The following is a 16610-nucleotide window of genomic DNA, read 5'->3' as shown; positions in this document are numbered from 1 at the left end:
GGGTCTTCATACCTCCAAAACTAGAATCACCTGGGTGACACTCACACACGACCAAACTCTCCTGCCAGCAGGAGGTGCAACCTTAGCTGCCTCTGGAACACAGCTTCTCTGGGCTCTCAGGAAACACTTCCCAGAAGATTTCACCTCGGTGACGCTGGTCTCTTCTTAGTCACCGCTAATTTCTCAGCTCCAGCTGACCAGCATGGAGCACCCCAGCAAAGCAGAGTTCAGCTTTAGCAGTTCTGGGTTCTCATTAACCACAGCTGACTCGACAGCCCCAGCCGACCAGAACCTCGGGATCTCAATTCAAAATAACGAATGGCCCTGAGGGTCTTTGCACCTCCCGCGCTGAAACTTCACAGGCCAGGCCTCCGTCTTGTCTTCCGGAACCGCCCTTCACATTCTTATCTTCCAAGCTCCTTACACAAAGTTCCAGAGTCCTTCCACAGTCCCCCGCACCTAACACAACACAGTCAGGCCTGTCATCGTAATCCCCCACTATCCTGGTGCCAAATTGTCTTATTTGGGGTTCCTGTCCCTTCGGTAACCAAAAGCAAACTGAGAAGGAAGTTTATTTGACTCACAACTTCCACAGCACTCTTCATCACCAAAGGAGGTCAGGACAGGAACTCAAGCAGGGCAGGAACCCGGAGGCAGGAGCTGATGCAGAGACCATGGAGGGGAGCTGCTCACTGGTTTGCTCAGGCTCCTTTCTTGTAGAACCCAGGACCACCAGCCCAGGGATGGCCCCGCCCACCGTGGGCTGGGCTCCTCATCAAACACTAATTAAGGAAGCACCCTACAGCTGGATCTTAGGAATTTCTCAACCTTAAGTTCCCTCCTTTCGGATGACTCCACCCTGTGTCAAGCCGACACAAACCGTCCAGCACACTCACCCATATCTGATGCTTACACACTCGAACTTGGAGCTGTCCTGCCGTGTGGGAATAGCCTTTATTATTCATAGCCAAGGTCTTCTACACTGCTTTTTCTCACCAAATAATCTGTGTAATTGCTCTCTGCCAGGCCCAGGGATGAGGGAGAAATTTGACACTTTGTATAGCAAAAGCCGGGATGGGTTCTGTGATGAATAAACACATATATGATTTCTCCTGCAGGATTCAAACTGCAAACACATTCTATTTCCTGGCGTATGATACCGCATACATACTTCTAGTACTTTCTTCTCCAGTGACTTTCTTACAAGACACTCTCCCTCGTTTGACTTTCTGGCTTTTAAAAGTAATAAAACACAGGGATTTCACACACACACACCCAATAAGATTTTTAAGGAAGCTAAGAAAATGAAAAGGCTGTCCTTGGAATAAACTGCTAACATTAATAGGTAAATGTTTATTGGATAACAACTATGTTAACGAGAATCAGCCTTCCCACTCATGTGCATTAGAGGCTAAATCCACAGATAGACAGCATCTGTGGGAGCCACAGAGAGAATGAGCAATCCTGTGTGGGAGAGTTACACGGGCATGCGGGCACTGTCTTGCCTCGGGTCTCAGGAGCTGATGGTCTCACTTCAGAAACCCTGCCAAGCAGGGGGCTTCAAGTTGGAAGCTTCTTAACCCCACAGAAACAAGGTCAGGTCAGCAACCAGGAATGCCTCTACCTACCCTACTCCCTAACCCTACCCCCGAGGCCAATCGCTAACACCATTTATCAGCACACCACTGAAAACAGGGCATAGACTTACTGTACCTTGATATTACTTCGGTGTTGGGGGTTGATTACTCTTGGTGGTCTTGTGCGTTAGTGTGAGCAGTAGCTTATGCACTCTCTTTTTGGATAGCCTGTCAGGAGGGAACCAGAGTGGACTCATGCCTGAAGTCCACCTTCTCTTCAGGGTTCCGGCCTAAGAAACAACAGTCTGTGGTCCACGCGCATCATCTTGTGGCCAACTGTACTTCTGTGTACCCAGAGGCAACGCAAACCTTCAGTCAGTGTTAGCTCCAGCAGCTCAATCCAGGGAATAGTGATATTTCGTAGGGGAAGTGGCTTTCTAATTCATGCTACAGTTGAATTGGATGTGTCCTGAGCTACTGGCCATTAAGATCCACAGTCACCCAGAGATTGTATGATTGTGTGGCGTCCGTGCCACAAGCGAGTCTAATGTATCTGGATATTTAAAGACAAGATGTCCAGCCGTTTGTGCTAAGAGAATGTCTGTGTCTGTCTGTCTTTATTGCAAGCAGTGAGCAGCCTTATGTACAGACTTATAGCACAGTGGAGAAACCCCAGGTGTAAGAGCTCGTGTTTTCCTCGTGCTAGCTGTTGATGTCAGTGTGGCAAGGCCGGGGGCAGTCAGCCAGGACTGGAGAGCAGGATGCACCTGTGGATATCGGCTGACAAGCAACGCACAGAGATCCGTGGGGGCTGGGACCCAACATGATTGGAAATGTACCCGCTGCTGAAACCTGGGAGGATGCTTCCTGGTGAATTTACAGCCAATCCCATATTTAAATCCAACCATTTCCTTTCTCTGTGACTGTATTATCATCCTGCAATGCCAACATTTACAAGTGGGTCACATACCAACCGTGGCGCTGAATAGAATTGGCTTTCACATGCAATAGGGCAAACAGAGGTAGATGGATGGATACAGGCTGCAGCGAACAAGACCAGGTGAACCAGCTAAGCACCTGCCAAAAATAAACTTCACATAGGACACTAGTAACGTGGAGTAGTAACTCCACGACTGTGGAGAAGCGTGCTGGCTTCCTTTTCCCAAAGAACTGACAGTGACGTTGAACGATGCTAACTGAGGAAGGGGACCACGACCATTGTCAGGGTTGGGGCTTGTGGTAGCAGAATCCAGGGCAGATGCCACAGGAAGGCGGCCACCAGGGATATGGACCTGCACTAACAGCACATTTCATTAAATGGGTAGTTAACAAAACAAAACGAGTTTGTTTAGTACATGGTCAGCACCGAGTTAAGGAGACAACACCAAGTCACCACACCAAGTGACTCTGAGGGCCAGAACAGAGCCCAGATGGCTTGGCTCGGGAACGTGGACACGCTGCCAGTGCATGTGACGGGGGTGAGGGCTCATTAAAGGAGGCTGGTCCCTTTCTGAAAGAGAACTGCACTTGAAGGTTTCTGTTTGTTTGTTTGTTTGTTTGTTTTTAAAGGTAGAACTAGCCAGGTATGTAGGACACGACTTCCTACAAGCAGGTTTTGTTTTTTTCTTAATAGTATGTGATCAGACAGATGAATGCCATCACCTATAAAAGTTTAAGTGAAAAAAGATAAGGGGGGGCTGGAGAGACAGCTCAGGGGTTAAGAACACTGACTGCTCTTCTAGAGGTCTTGAGTTCAGTTCCCAGCAACCACATGGTGGCTCACAGCCATCTGTATGAGACCTGGCGCCCTCTTCTGTCATGCAGGCATACATGTGTACATAATAAATAAAATTTTTTAAAAAGTAAATCTACAAAATAACCAGGAAGGGCTGGGGCTGGGGGTCAGGGGTCAGTGTGTCGAGCACATGCCCACCCCGATGTAAAGCTGACCTTGCAGAACTGGGGGCAGCAGGGCCAGGAGTTTAAGTTCACCCTTGGCTGGGTAGGAAGTTGGGGGTAAGCGTGGGCTACCTGAGACCCCTGTCTTGAGAGAGGTCAGAAGAAAAACTCACAGAAACCCCCCAGCTGTCTTCTTGCTTTCCTGAAGTCTCTCGGGTCTCTCGGTAAGCTAACCATGCTTTCCTCCCCTCCAACAGTTTCTGCTGGGTCTCATGGAATAGTTCTCACAGGAAGTGAGATATCCAACCAACTGCAACGTCTAAGCATGGTTCCTACAAAGGAATGCGCCACGTAACGCAGAAAACGGGGCTGAGAAGGGATTCTGAACCGCCGGCCTTATTAGCATGCGATTCCGTGTGCGTGGTCAAGGGCACCCGGAACTCCAGTCTTTCGCATCCACACAAGTCTGCCTCCAGGCTGGAATGGCTTAGCCACCTGACTTTCCCGTAACTTTTATTATGTTTGGCTTCAATAAGGTGCATTCATGCACACGTGGGTCATTTTCCATTTCCAAAAGCTTTCTGTAGGACACCAATAACCAGCCCCCTCTCACAGCTCCCCTGTGACACCACACTGAGTCTCACTGAAGAAGCCCTGCGTACCTCCAGAGTTTACAGACAAGCACATCTCTTTCCGACTGCAAGTCGGTTTTACAATAATTTCCAGTGACTCGGAGTTTAACATTACTCCTTAGCTCGGTAGTTTATAGGTTTCCCTGAGAACTAGCTTATGTATAGATACAATTGATTTCAGATGGCAAAATGGCTCATTAGGTAAAAAAAAAAAAAGTCACTCGCCGCCAGTTCCTGGCCGTGGAGTCCGACCCTGGGACTCCACAGGGTGGAAGGAGAAAACTCCACTCCTTCACGTTGTTCGCTGACCTCCATACACGTGCTACCAGGGCGAAATTGTGCTCACACAAGTAGGCAAACAAGTCAATGTTAAAAGACCCGGCTGTTTGGTGTTGCCTTTAATAGTGGTGGTAAGAGCTGGCCACGGCGGTCCGTGCACTCAAGAGGTAGAAGCAGGAGGATCCCAAGTTTGAGGCCAGGTTGGACCACAAAGAGGGTATAGTCCAGGGGAAAAAAATAGTGAAGAAAATCTCATTAGTTATCCCAGCCTCAAACTCAACGCTGCTGTTCTGGAAGATCACCTTTCATTATTTAAAACACAGCGTTGATCATCGTTGACTTGAAGGAAGGTATCAGGGTGGTGAATAAATCCCACATACCAGACCATCCAGCTCTTTGCACATAATGGTTTTTCGTGCTCACCCACACGGACCGGGAAGTGTACAATCAATCAGGCTCACAACTCCATGCACCTGTAGTTGTTTCTCCTGTTTGTGGGTTGGGGCACGGGCAGGGCGTTGCCCTCCCCACCCCCGAGAAAGGAATGAATGAAGGGCTGCGGTTGGATTCACAGAGCCCACTTCCTGTGCGCCGAACGCCCTCTGACATTTCCAGAGCTGCTGTTTATTTGGGGAGGTGACCGAAGATGTGAGAGACCTTTGTTTAATCGCAGGTTTTATGAGTGGCGTGAGACAAAGACACAGGGGCATGTTTTAGGCAGTCATGCGATCTCTACCGGAAGGAAACGGAGTGTTGAATTACCAGAGAGTCAAGCAGGCAGATCCACGCAAGAGGGCCAGCTCGGGAGCGGTTGCCAAGGTGGATTCACAGCCTCCTTCCCCGCCCAGCTGCCTAGGAACATTCAGGAAAGGGGCATTGCTCTCGGGCTTCATTCTAGCACAGGGAACACAGAAATGGCCTAAAGGAGAGTGAGTTTACAGTGAGTTTTTACCCAGAAGATGACCCCTGCCACACACATGTGAAAACAAACACAATCCTTGTTTATATCCACTGTCACCTGCACGTACTTTTATTATTATTTTATCCACCAAAGTACTTCCCTAACATAACACTGGGTTTTACAATGGCCTATTATAACAGGGAGAGCCAAAGAATTATTTTTCTGTCTTCTCAAATGAAATATAAAGGAAGCTAAGTTCACACACTAAGTCCTAAGGAAAGGTCTTTGCTTACTCAACCGTGCTAGAAGCCAGTAAGAGGAAATGGGCCATCTTTCTTAATCAACGAAACAGAAGAGAATTTAACCTGGGACACAATTGCAGTGCCGTAGTTAACTTCCAGTTGAGGATGGCCGTGCATTTAGTTAGCAATATGGAAGTTGAATCCCTGAAATAGAAAGTGTTTCCTATTTTAAAGTCACAGACTCTTGATTTTCCCAGGAGACAATTAGACAACACCCCGTTCTGCGCTGTGGTGTAAGAAGGGAGTTCTCAGTGTTCCGCTCCAGCCATTAGACCTGTTTTTTGCCGTGCTGCCTCGCCGTGACAGACTCATCTCTCGGGAACCATAAGCCCAAATAAACTCTTCCTGTTTATAAGCAGCCTTTGCCATTTTCTTTTCTTTTTTTTCGAGACAGGGTTTCTCTGTGGCTTTGGAAGCTGTCCTGGAACTCGCTTGGTAGTCCAGGCTGGTCTCGAACTCACAGAGATCCACCTGCCTCTGCCTCCCGAGTGCTGGGATTAAAGGCGTGCACCACCAACGCAGTACTAGAAAAGTAACTCATCCAAAGAAAAACGGCATAGGTTTTTGTTTTGTTTTGCTTTCTTTTAAAGAGAAATAACTGGTTTCTTTGACTACATGGCTCTCCCGTGCAGTACACAGAATAGCTTTTTTTTTTTAAGATTTATTTATTTATTGCATATATAGTGTTCTGCCTACATGCCAGAAGAGGGCACCAGATTGAATTGTAGATGGTTGTGAGCCACCATGTGGTTACTGGGAATTGAACTCAGGACCTCTGGAAGAACAGTCAGTGCTCTTAACCTCTGAGCCATCTCTCCAGAAGCCATCTCTCCAGCCCCCCACAGAATAGCTTTCTAGTGAGACTTGACAACAGATCCTTAATCTGCTCTCTTCTGTACTGCATTCAAGCAGGGTGTGTGTCTGCTTCTGAAAGGACACACACACCCTAAACACGAGCAGATAGGGCTCTTTGTTCCACACCCTCAGAGGACAGCAGCCCTGTTATGCGAGAGCCGTAGATCCAGCCCGTAATTACTTGGTCAACCAGAGAGATCATTTGGGTACCGTGCCTCTGGAATGGGATTTAGCCAGTTGATTCTATTTAACTTTCCTAGTGTTGGTTTCCTTTTGCACCCCTTGCCTCCTCTGTTCGTGTTGATGCTGAAGATACCATTTTCCGGAGCTGGCCGGTACCACACAGCTGTAACCGTGAGCACTTGGGAGGTTCATGGGTTCAAGGTCATTCTAGGGCACACAAGTTTGAGACCAGCCTCAGTTAACAGAACCCCATATCAAAAAAAATAAAATAAAATAAAAATGAAATAAGAAGTTTGAGCATTTGAAAGACTTTATGAATTTACAAAATAGACGCAGGATATAAAAGAAAATATAAGGAGGATCATGAAAGCTACTGGAAGTATTCGTAAAGGAGGAAGGGCGCAGCAGGGGGTCAAAGAGGTGCAGCAAGGACACCCAGGAGATAAGGAGAATGAATCCCGCTCTGATAACACAAAGCCACTTGTCACCTGGGCGGTGCTCGGATGCCAAGGGGACAACCAGGAGCCCAACAGTGGTGGGCCGAGTGGGCAGCAGGCTGGCAGGGGATCCTGCTGACAGGCAAACCCATCAGGCTCGGAAAAGAACAATGGAGAGCTCTCTTTGCAACGTTCCCCCGGGGATCTCCCAAATGCATTCCTGTACTCTCCCAGGCCCCCCAAAGCCAGTTCATACCATCTGCCTTGTGCAAGCAGAAAGATCTCCCAAGTGGCAGCCCCTCCCTACCCCCCCCACGAAGTTACGGCCTTGAGATGAAGATCCCCTTTGGGGGGGGTTATTGCTTTGTTTTTTAAGCCATTGTTTTCTAGGGCCCCCGCTGGCCCCAGCAGACACTATAATTTGATGTTGGAAACAGTCAGTTCCCTAACACCTTTTAATCAAAGCCCCAGAAGTGTAATTTGGGACCCTTCACAGGACTCCCTTTGCTTTGTATTGACCTCTTTGCTTGTCAGCCCAGTAAACCCTGTCTTCACCACAACGCTGCTGACACCTGCTCCGTGTCCTCTATTCCCACGGCCTTTGCAACCGAACAGTGTTCATTAAGTCTTTAAGTTCATTTTTTTAAAAACACATTTAAGAGGGCACAAATTTCTCATGAAAAGATAGTAGCAATATTTCGCTTTTTTTTTTTTTTTTTGCTCTTGACAGCGTTTAAACTCTGGAGACGCTGCTACACTTCAGTGCACTCACGTGTGCACACGCGCGTGAGAACTCACTGCTGTGTGTGAGTGAGCGTTAAAAGCCCTTTGCTTCTGTAGAACGGATTCAGAAAGGAACTGGGACAGAGAGACGGGGCGGCTGACGTTGAGGGGTTTCTGTTTGGGATAACCAAATCAAACTAAGATAGAGTGCTTTTAAATGAAACACTAGAGTGGGGGAGGGGACCAGAAAACAGAAAAACCAGTTGTGTCAATCACCCTACTTTTGGCTGTTCCCACTCCAGCACAATTTACAGCATCCATGAAGTGGGCCAGTTTAGATTTTGAATACGGTTGTTAAAGCTAAATCAGATTTTTCAGGGCTGGGCTTGTTGATGTCTCCCCCAAACACACACCTGTGTGTGTGTCTGTGTGTCTATGTCTGTGTTTCTGTGTATGTGTCTGTGTGTATTTCTCTGTGTGTCTGTGTATGTGTGTCTGTCTGCCTGTGTGTGTGTATCTCTGTGTGTATCTGTGTGTCTCTGTGTCTCTGTGCGTCTGTCTGCCGGTCTGTCTGTGTGTGTGTCTGTGTCATCACTAGGACTGTTCATGTCTCAGGGGAAGCGCAGGCGGCTCTGTGACTGGTAAAAAGGAGGGAAATGCAGATTCCAGTCTCAGCTGTGCTTCACAACTTGTGTCCATTTTGTCAAGGTGATGGCATGACGTAATTGCAAACCATGGACCTGGGAGGACGTGCAGAGGGAAACCCTGCTTCATGGCAGCACTGTTCTATAAGTATCCCTTGCTCAGCAGAAATTCATCTCACCAAATCCTGTACACAAAATGCACGAACTGAAGTAAAAATTCACAGAACAGCAGCTCCGAATTCCAAGGTGCTGCGTTTCTGCTGTTCTTTGTTGTTGTCTGTTTTGGGTTGGCTTGCGTGTCTTCCTTTACCGGGTCTCCCTTCTTTCTGTAACTTGTCTGAATTCTGAAGTCAGGCTTCTCCACCTAGCATGCATGGCGGGCACACGGGACGCCCATCCAGGGGAATAAGCCTTTTTCACCGGCTTCTCACTCCAGCCAGTGAGGCCAACTGCTTGTCGGGTTTCTCTGTGTGTGTGTGTTTACCTCTCTTCTCTTTCCTTCCCCATTCCTAATAAAACTTCTCACTGAGCTCTTAATCTCCCTGGTGTGTTTGTCCCCAGCCTCTGTCACCCTCACCTGTCATGGAATCCACCAAGGTTCCCCAAGCAAGGTCCCCCTCAAGCTTTATCATAGCACCGTCAACTAGAGATGTGACTCCACTGAGACACTTCACACTCAAACCGCATCCTCTGAAATACAAGGAAAAATGCTAAACGAAGGTGGCATGCTGGCCAGCGATGGGCTGACAGATTAAAAGTGATGCTGGGCGTGGTGGGAAACAGCCGGTGTTCCCAGGCTCAGGAGGCTTGAGACAGCAGGATTGTGGTGAGTTTGAGGTCTGCCTGAGCCACGTAAGGAGTACGATCCCCCGATGGGACTGCATATAGTAAGACCCTGACTCTAAAGACGAAAATCGAATTAAAAAGCCCAAACATAAGGGATGGAGGATGGAGCTCTTGGTCGGTGCTTGTCCGGCACAAAATACAACCAGGCATAGCATGCTTAAATAAACAGTAGTTTGGTCTTTCTGAGACCCTGTCCAGAGAGACAGAGAAGTGGGCAGCGGGAGGGAGGGCATTGTTCCTAAAGGGGGGTGCTCTTCTTACCTGTGATGTATGATCGTGCCACGCCTATAGCGCTAACACCCATTGCTTCCCGCGGGTCTGGATCGTTTGCTTTAGAATATGAGTGCAGGTGCTTTAGACCCAGGTGAGAGAGGGATGAGTTTATTTAGCAGCAGGAGCAGGGGGGAGATTTATTTTTTCCTACTGACATGGGCACCACCAATCTCTTACTTCGATGCAATACTTTTTTGTTTAGAACTGAAAAGAGTTAGCCAGCAGCTTTTTTTTTAAGTCTCAAGGCTTGGGCGTTTGCTTCTTTCATACGTGTTATGCTTAATAAAACTTCCTCGCGGCAATGGGCTCAGGAAGGCCCTGCCATTGACGAGTGTGTGATTTAGAACACCAGGTGTGCTGGAGGCGTGGCTGGCAGCCCAGGGCCACTCTGAGAAGTCCACAGCTGTGCCGAATCGAGCTCTGTCATTAGCCTGCTGAGGAGCCTTCTAAAAATGCTTGGTCCCAACCAAGAAAATAAACATAGGTGCCAGTGCCCTGGACTAAAGCTAAGGAAAATTGGGCCGTGTGCATAAAGTAAACCCAGCTCCCTTCACTCTGCGTTTTTGTACCTTCTTGTTAGAGGGAAGGGAACTTGGGGTGATGGGTTGTGGGTTCCTGCTGTAAAATTTAAAGAGTAACATGAAGCCATGATCAAGGCTGGGAGGGACGGCCAGCTGGGGTTAGCGGAACACAATTCTGCCTCTTGATGGAGCTGTGAGATTTCTCCAGGACTCCAACTCTTTTCGTCTGTTCATGTGTGCTCAGACCCCTCCATCCCCGCCACTCCCTTCCCTTTCCTTCCGGTTTTCCTTTCTGAAGCCGAGAGGAAAGCAGCCTGCCCTCAGTTTGCTTCCTCTGCCATGGGCGAGCCCCCAGAGCTTTAGACGCCCTGTCTTTTTCTCTTCTCATACTCCTTCCTGTCCAGAAAGGGGAAACACGACCAAGCCGCTGAGGGTTAATAACAAGGCAGGGAAAGGGATGGGGTAGATTTCAGGTCCACTAAGTTCCAATCCTGGGGAGGACCACATATCTGGGAAGGACTTTCCAGATTAAGTTTAGCATCTGATAATGATTTTGAGTGACGGCCTTGATTAAGTTAGTTGACGCAGATGACCCGCCTGAATGGCGGTCAGGACCACTCTCTGAGCAGGGAAGCCTGGACTGTGTGGGATGGAGAGGACAAACTGGGAACTAGCATGCAGAAATCCGTGGCTCTCCTTACTTCCGACTGAACGAACTGCGGCCAGCTCCCTCTCTGTCGTGATTGGCTGTAACCTGAGCCAAACAAACCCAGTCTCTGGTGGATTGCTTCTGTTGGGTACTGTACCGCAGCAGCAAGAGAAGAAACTAAGACGCACAAGCCCGAGGACCGGAATTCAGATCGCGGCACCCCTCTCGAATGCCGGGTGCCGTCATCTGTTTGCAACCCAGAGCTGAAGGATAGAGACATGCAGAGCCCAGGGCGCAGTGGCTAGCCGCTCACATCACCTTAACGGGCTCCAGGTTCAGTGAGAGACCCTATCTCAAAACATAAGATGGAGAGCAATAGAGGAAGATGCCCGGGATGGACCACTGCCCACCACACACGCCCATACACATCCACACCCATGTGCACATACGCATACATGACTGTGTATATAACACACATACACACACGCACACACACACACACACACACACTCTCTCTCTCTCTCTCTCTCTCTCTCTCTCTCACACACATACACACACCCTTAAAGAAAAACAATATCAGCTCAGTGCCATTTCCACTCATTAGGCTAAAAATTAAAAAAAATACTCCCATTTATATTTTTTCATGTATAAAAATGGGATTCATGTTTGTTTCTTTACAATTACCAGAGCAAACGAAGAATGTATAGCATGTCAAATGCCACTACTTCGTGTATACAGAGATTATCCACATTAGAGTATGGATGCACACACTTCAAAACCAGTGTGATTCTGAAGCATAGTCAAGTATGGTCCCCCTTTACCCTAGAAATTAAACATTGCACTGGGAGTACGTGTGCCGCATTTATTAAATATTGCAAAGGGTCTGGAGGTCAAGGTCACAGTCAGAGCCATGGCCATTAAAATAAAAATGTTATGGTTGTAAGGAATCATAGTCACGCTTGTCCAAGAGTAGGCAAAGCAAACGTTACCATGCGTAGGACTCTGAACACCATCCTTTGTAGAAATCCTCTGCACAACTGGGAATGCGCTCTGTCTATAGAGCTCTAGCCTAGCATTCACAAAGCCCCTGGTTCAGTCCCCAGCTCGGCATAGGCCAGATGTGGTTGTGCGTGCCCATAACTTGGAGGTGTAAGGTTACCTTCAGCTACATAGTGAGTTTGAGGCCAGCCTGAGCTGTGAGACCCTGTCTCAAACAAAACAAAAACAAAAACAAAAAACTTCTGCCTTGAGATCAACAGTCAGCCAGAATTTTCCAGGTGCTCTGGGGAGCAGATCAACGCCATTTAAGTAGGTGTAATTGTGGACATGTGAAATATTGGCCAGTTAGCTTGATTTTTCCTTACACAAATGGAGTATTACATAAGTGTCTTGGAAGCTAAAACTCACTGGCGAAATAGGAAAGGTTGTACGGGAAACTGCAACCCGGAACCTCTGAACTCTGATCTTTAAGAGAAGTTCCCACATAGCTGTTTCTGGCAGATTCCAAGCAGCAAGTTACCTCCCAAAATCACGCCTTCCTAAATGGATACTATGTGACTCCCTTTGTCAATGGATACTATGTGACTCCGTTTGTCACCAGAGAGCAGAAGGCTCCCTCCTGCAGGTTCTTAGTCTTGTAATTAAAAGAATTGAAAACAGCAGCAGCAACAACAACAAAATGGGTAGAAACTCAAAGACAGTCTTACTGGACTGACAGAGCAGGCGTGCTGGAGCCCTGGGCAGCGGGAGGAGGAGATGGGTAAGAAGAGAGGAGGTCATGCTCTCTGAGGTAGCGGTAAGAAAGCAGGCAGACGAAACAGTAACTGTGTGTGTTGGTGGTGGTGGTGGTGGTGGTGGTGGTGGGTCTTCCGGGAGAGGAGGTCAGAGCGAGTTCCCAGAGGTCAGGGCAGCAGGCTTAGGACCTGGATCCGCGTTGCAAAAAACAGAGCTATAAAGAGGGAAAAGAACGAGTTACTTTTCCCGTCTGCCAAGATGGTTACAATGCTTGCTGCCAAGCATGGCCAGCTATTTCCACCATCGGTAAAGACCACATGGCAGAAGGGAAGAAATGGGTCCGCAGGTTGTCATCTGAACTCCACTCTGTGTGTCAAGTCATACATACGTCCCCAATAAACAAACAAACAAACAAGAAGTCAGCAAAAATTTTTCAAAAGAAAAAAGACAAGCCATGCTTTCTGAGTTAGGAGTATATTTGAGGTATAAATGATAAATCACTGTATTCATGACAAGATTATAAGCTGAAAATGGTTGTTCACAGAGGACTATTTGCAAAGGATAAAGATTAGACAATTACAGGAGGTTTTTTTTTTTTGAGAGTTTACACTTAATGCTCCATCCAATATTTAAGTCACTTATCCTTTGATTAATAAAATTAAGCTCAGCGACTATCAAATTCTGTAGTATTCATATTTTAATTTTTTTTTTACTCCACTGGAAGTGGACGTGACATAGCAGAATTCTGTTCTTAGCTTTTCTCCTGTACAGTAGGGGAGCTCTAGAAACTGGAGGACAGACTGCTTCATTCATGCTGCTTCACCAACTTTTGTGGGCCACTATATTGGCCGCGCCAAAAGAATTACAATGTCATCTTTCATATAGTGTTCTTAGTGGCGCAAAAAAAAAAAAGCCAGTGTAAACAACAGAGGATTACATAGACCGACAAATTGCGTGTCCTGCCGGGAAGTTGCTGGCACAGGACATATTTGTTGTTAGGCGGACTAATTCCCCAAAGTCCTGGAGCTGTGGTGTTCATAATAGTCGCCATGACAAAAAAAAAAAACAGGACACCACCTTGGCTCTTGAGGTGTTTCCCTTAACACTTCGCAGGAACAGCCATTGCTCGGAACCACAGAGAGAGAGAGAGGTGTGTCTCTTCTCTACTGTTATCTATTTTTATTGATATTGTTATTTCCCGTTCATAGTTACTGTTCAGTCATTCACCAAGTCAGCTCTGACTCCACAGGAAGGAGCCATGCATCCTCCTGGGACCCGTGGTGCAGGCCCTCACCTCCTACCCTGTTTAACAGTCTCTGTTCACTGCTACATATGCTAGGATAAGCGGATCCCCAGCCTCCTAGGAATCCCGCCTCCTATTTGGACTTGGGTACCGTCTCAGCTGGGGTTATTAAGGCTGTGAAGAGACACCTTGACCAAGGTGACCATGGGAACTTGGGGCTTCATTTGGCTAACCCTTCCACATCACTGCTCAAGGGAAGTCGGCAGTATTGTGGCTTTGTTTATTGCTTTATTAATAAATAATGCTCGGGGGTCAGATATTAGCAAAGAAACCTGATTGATCCACGGAGCGGTGGCTGTTCACCAGGCTGGCCTTGAACTCACAGAGATTCACCTGCCTCTTGCCTCTGCCTCCCGAGTGCTGAGATTAAAGGCATGCGCCCGGCTTCAGTATATATTTTATGACACAATGTTTATTAATAAGTTGCTTTTGGATTCTGGTTTCCTCATCAGAAAATACTAAATGAAATAAAGAGTACTTTCTACCGCTAGCATTCTAGAACAATGAAATGTATGTCTTATTTATTTTTAAATGACAGCAAATTAAATCATCCTAGTGCAAAGTTAAGTGGACAAGGGTTTAGAAGAAAAAGCATTTTGTGAACCATTTTCCACAGTCCTCTGTAGGAGACAGATGGGACAGTTCCAGAGGCATGGCTACCTGTTGTCCCTGCCCTTAGGAGACTGCCCTCCAGTCTCCAAGGTATATGCTCTGGGGCAGGAGACAAAGGGGCACCCTCTTAAAAATGATTACAAAGACATTATTGAATAGCAAAAGGTCCTCACCTCTCTCTCTCTCTCTCTCTCTCTCTCTCTCTCTCTCTCTCTCTCTCTCACACACACACACACACACACACACACACACACACACACTGTCCTAGTTTAAGTGTCTATTGCTGTGAAGAGACACCATGGCTATGGCAACTCTTACGAAGGAAAGCATTCAATTGGGGTGGCTTACAGTTTCAGAGTTTCAGCCCACCATCACCCTGATGGGAACACGGCAGGAGCATGGTGGCGTGCAGACAGGTGTGGTGCTGGAGTGGTAGTTAAGGGTCCTACGTCTTGCAGGCAACAGGAAATTGACTGTGACACAGAGGGAAGCTTAGGCAAAAGAGACTTCAAAGTCCACCTCCACCGTGACACACTTTCTCCAACAAGGCTACACTTCCCAACAAGTGCGTCACTCCCTCTGGGGGCCATTTTCTTTCAAGCCCCCCCCAGACACACACACTCACGCATGCACGCATGCACACCCAGTCTCCATGACCCCAGGACAGAGTTTTCTCTACGTAATATCTCTGGTTGTCCTAGAACTCTCTCTCTCTCTCAATCTCTCTCTCTCTGTCTCTGTGTCTCTGTCTCTGTCTCTGTCTCTGTCTCTGTCTCTGTCTCTCTGTCTCTCTGTCTCTCTGTCTCTCTGTCTCTCTGTCTCTCTGTCTCTCTGTCTCTCTGTCTCTCTCTCTCTCTCTCTCTCTCTCTCTCTCTCTCTCTCTCTCTCTCTCTCTCTCTCTCTCTCGACTGGGCTGGCCTTGAAATCAGAGATCTTCCTGCCTGTGCCTCCTGAGTGCTGGGATTAAGAGCAGTCACCACCACCTGGCCACACTCCAAATCTTTTACTTCTTCCCTTTAAAAAGAGCCATCTCCTCCTCCAAGGTCTATTTCTCTGAGCTATTCACAAAGGGCACCCTGGTGCCTCTCTCTTGAGACAGCTTTAGTCAAGGTCAGTTGTGAGCTGTATCTGGTTCTCTGCTTTCACAGCTGTGGGTCTCTCCCCGAGGGGCTGGCCACAACCATGGCCCCACACGGTTCTTCTTAGACCTTGTCCCTCAAGTGGTCCCAGGATTCCTACCTTTCCCCTGCCCAGCTACTTTACCGTCTCGCTGTTTCCTCCTGTCTCCTCGGCCGTGAGTTGGGAGAGGGACACGGACCTTCCCTTCTCTGCTTCACCGCCAGCTCTGGAATGTCTGGCTCGCCATGGATTCACACACCGACCACAGGCATGCCCAAATGTGCCCTTGTACTTGGAGGTTCACCCTGCTTCCTGGCGCTTCCTCTCATGTCTCCCGGGATCTCACGCTCGGCGGGTCAGGAGCTCAGCCCAGGATGGCACCCAGACTGCTCCTCTAAAGGGTTTACCCCCTTAGCCAGCAGTGCCATCCCACCCAGGGCTGACACCAAACTCTATGGTCCTCCTTCACGCATCTCAAATGTCACAGCTGCTCGGCACATCTTGTCAGCCCTAACCCTCAAAGCACACCCCAAATCAAAATTGGACCATTATCTCCGCACGCCACTAACCAACTGATCCGTTTTAGCTGGGTTATTGCAGCAGGCTCTCTGTCCCTCTGTCTCTAAGTCTGTGCTGCCTCCCTTCAGGGAACTTTTAGGGTAGTTGCAGAACACATCAGACACCCCTCCTCGTCTCCATAGTTGTCAAAGTGTCTCCATCACACTCCGAGTGAGAGCTAACGGTGTGTTTAGGGTTTATGGGGCTCCGTGCAAGCTGTGGGAAGTCTGTGTGCTGTGGGAAATTATTTTAAAGGTGTGTTTCATTTGTTGGTGTTCTGGAACATTTGTTTAATGATGTTAAGGTGTGCTGCTTTTGTTTGCGCTGCATTTGTTTTGACTCTGTGAAGCTGTGATTCGTTGCCTGTCTAAAACACCTGATGGTCTAATAAAGAGCTGAACGGCCAATAGCAAGGCAGGGGCAACGATAGGCGGGGCTGGAAGGCAGAGAGAGTAAATAGAAGAACTCTGGAAGAGAGGGAGGAGCAAGATAGAACGAGAACAGGAGGACATGAGGGGCAGCCATGGAGTAAGAGTGAAATTAAAATATACAGAAGTAAGAAA

The 16610-nt window shown here is 47.9% G+C and overlaps 2 long non-coding RNA genes across 4 annotated transcripts in view; both read right to left on the bottom strand.

The window, feature by feature from the left end:
• The window catches only part of LOC110342720, a 31137-nt gene extending 30446 nt beyond the window's left edge, over positions 1-691 (bottom strand). The window contains exon 1 of the long non-coding RNA XR_002384874.2: positions 585-691. This is a non-coding gene — a long non-coding RNA (uncharacterized LOC110342720). The remainder of the gene's footprint in view (positions 1-584) is intronic.
• Positions 692-11569: 10878 nt separating this feature from the next.
• Positions 11570-16256, bottom strand: LOC110342721. Of its 3 annotated transcripts, none has more exons than XR_002384878.1 (2): positions 15610-16256; positions 11570-12669 (listed from the first exon to the last, which is right to left on the bottom strand). It is a non-coding gene; the product is annotated as an uncharacterized LOC110342721 (long non-coding RNA). The 3 variants fall into 3 exon arrangements; XR_002384879.1 differs by having other exon boundaries at positions 15634-16256; XR_002384877.2 differs by lacking the exon at positions 15610-16256 and adding an exon at positions 14719-14955.
• Positions 16257-16610: the final 354 nt, after the last annotated feature.

The sequence above is a fragment of the Mesocricetus auratus genome, unplaced genomic scaffold, assembly GCF_017639785.1.
Source record: "Mesocricetus auratus isolate SY011 unplaced genomic scaffold, BCM_Maur_2.0 Super-Scaffold_2245, whole genome shotgun sequence".
Lineage (NCBI taxonomy): Eukaryota > Metazoa > Chordata > Mammalia > Rodentia > Cricetidae > Mesocricetus > Mesocricetus auratus.
Note: the sequence above shows the minus strand (reverse complement) of the source record. Positions and strands in the feature narration are given on the sequence as shown.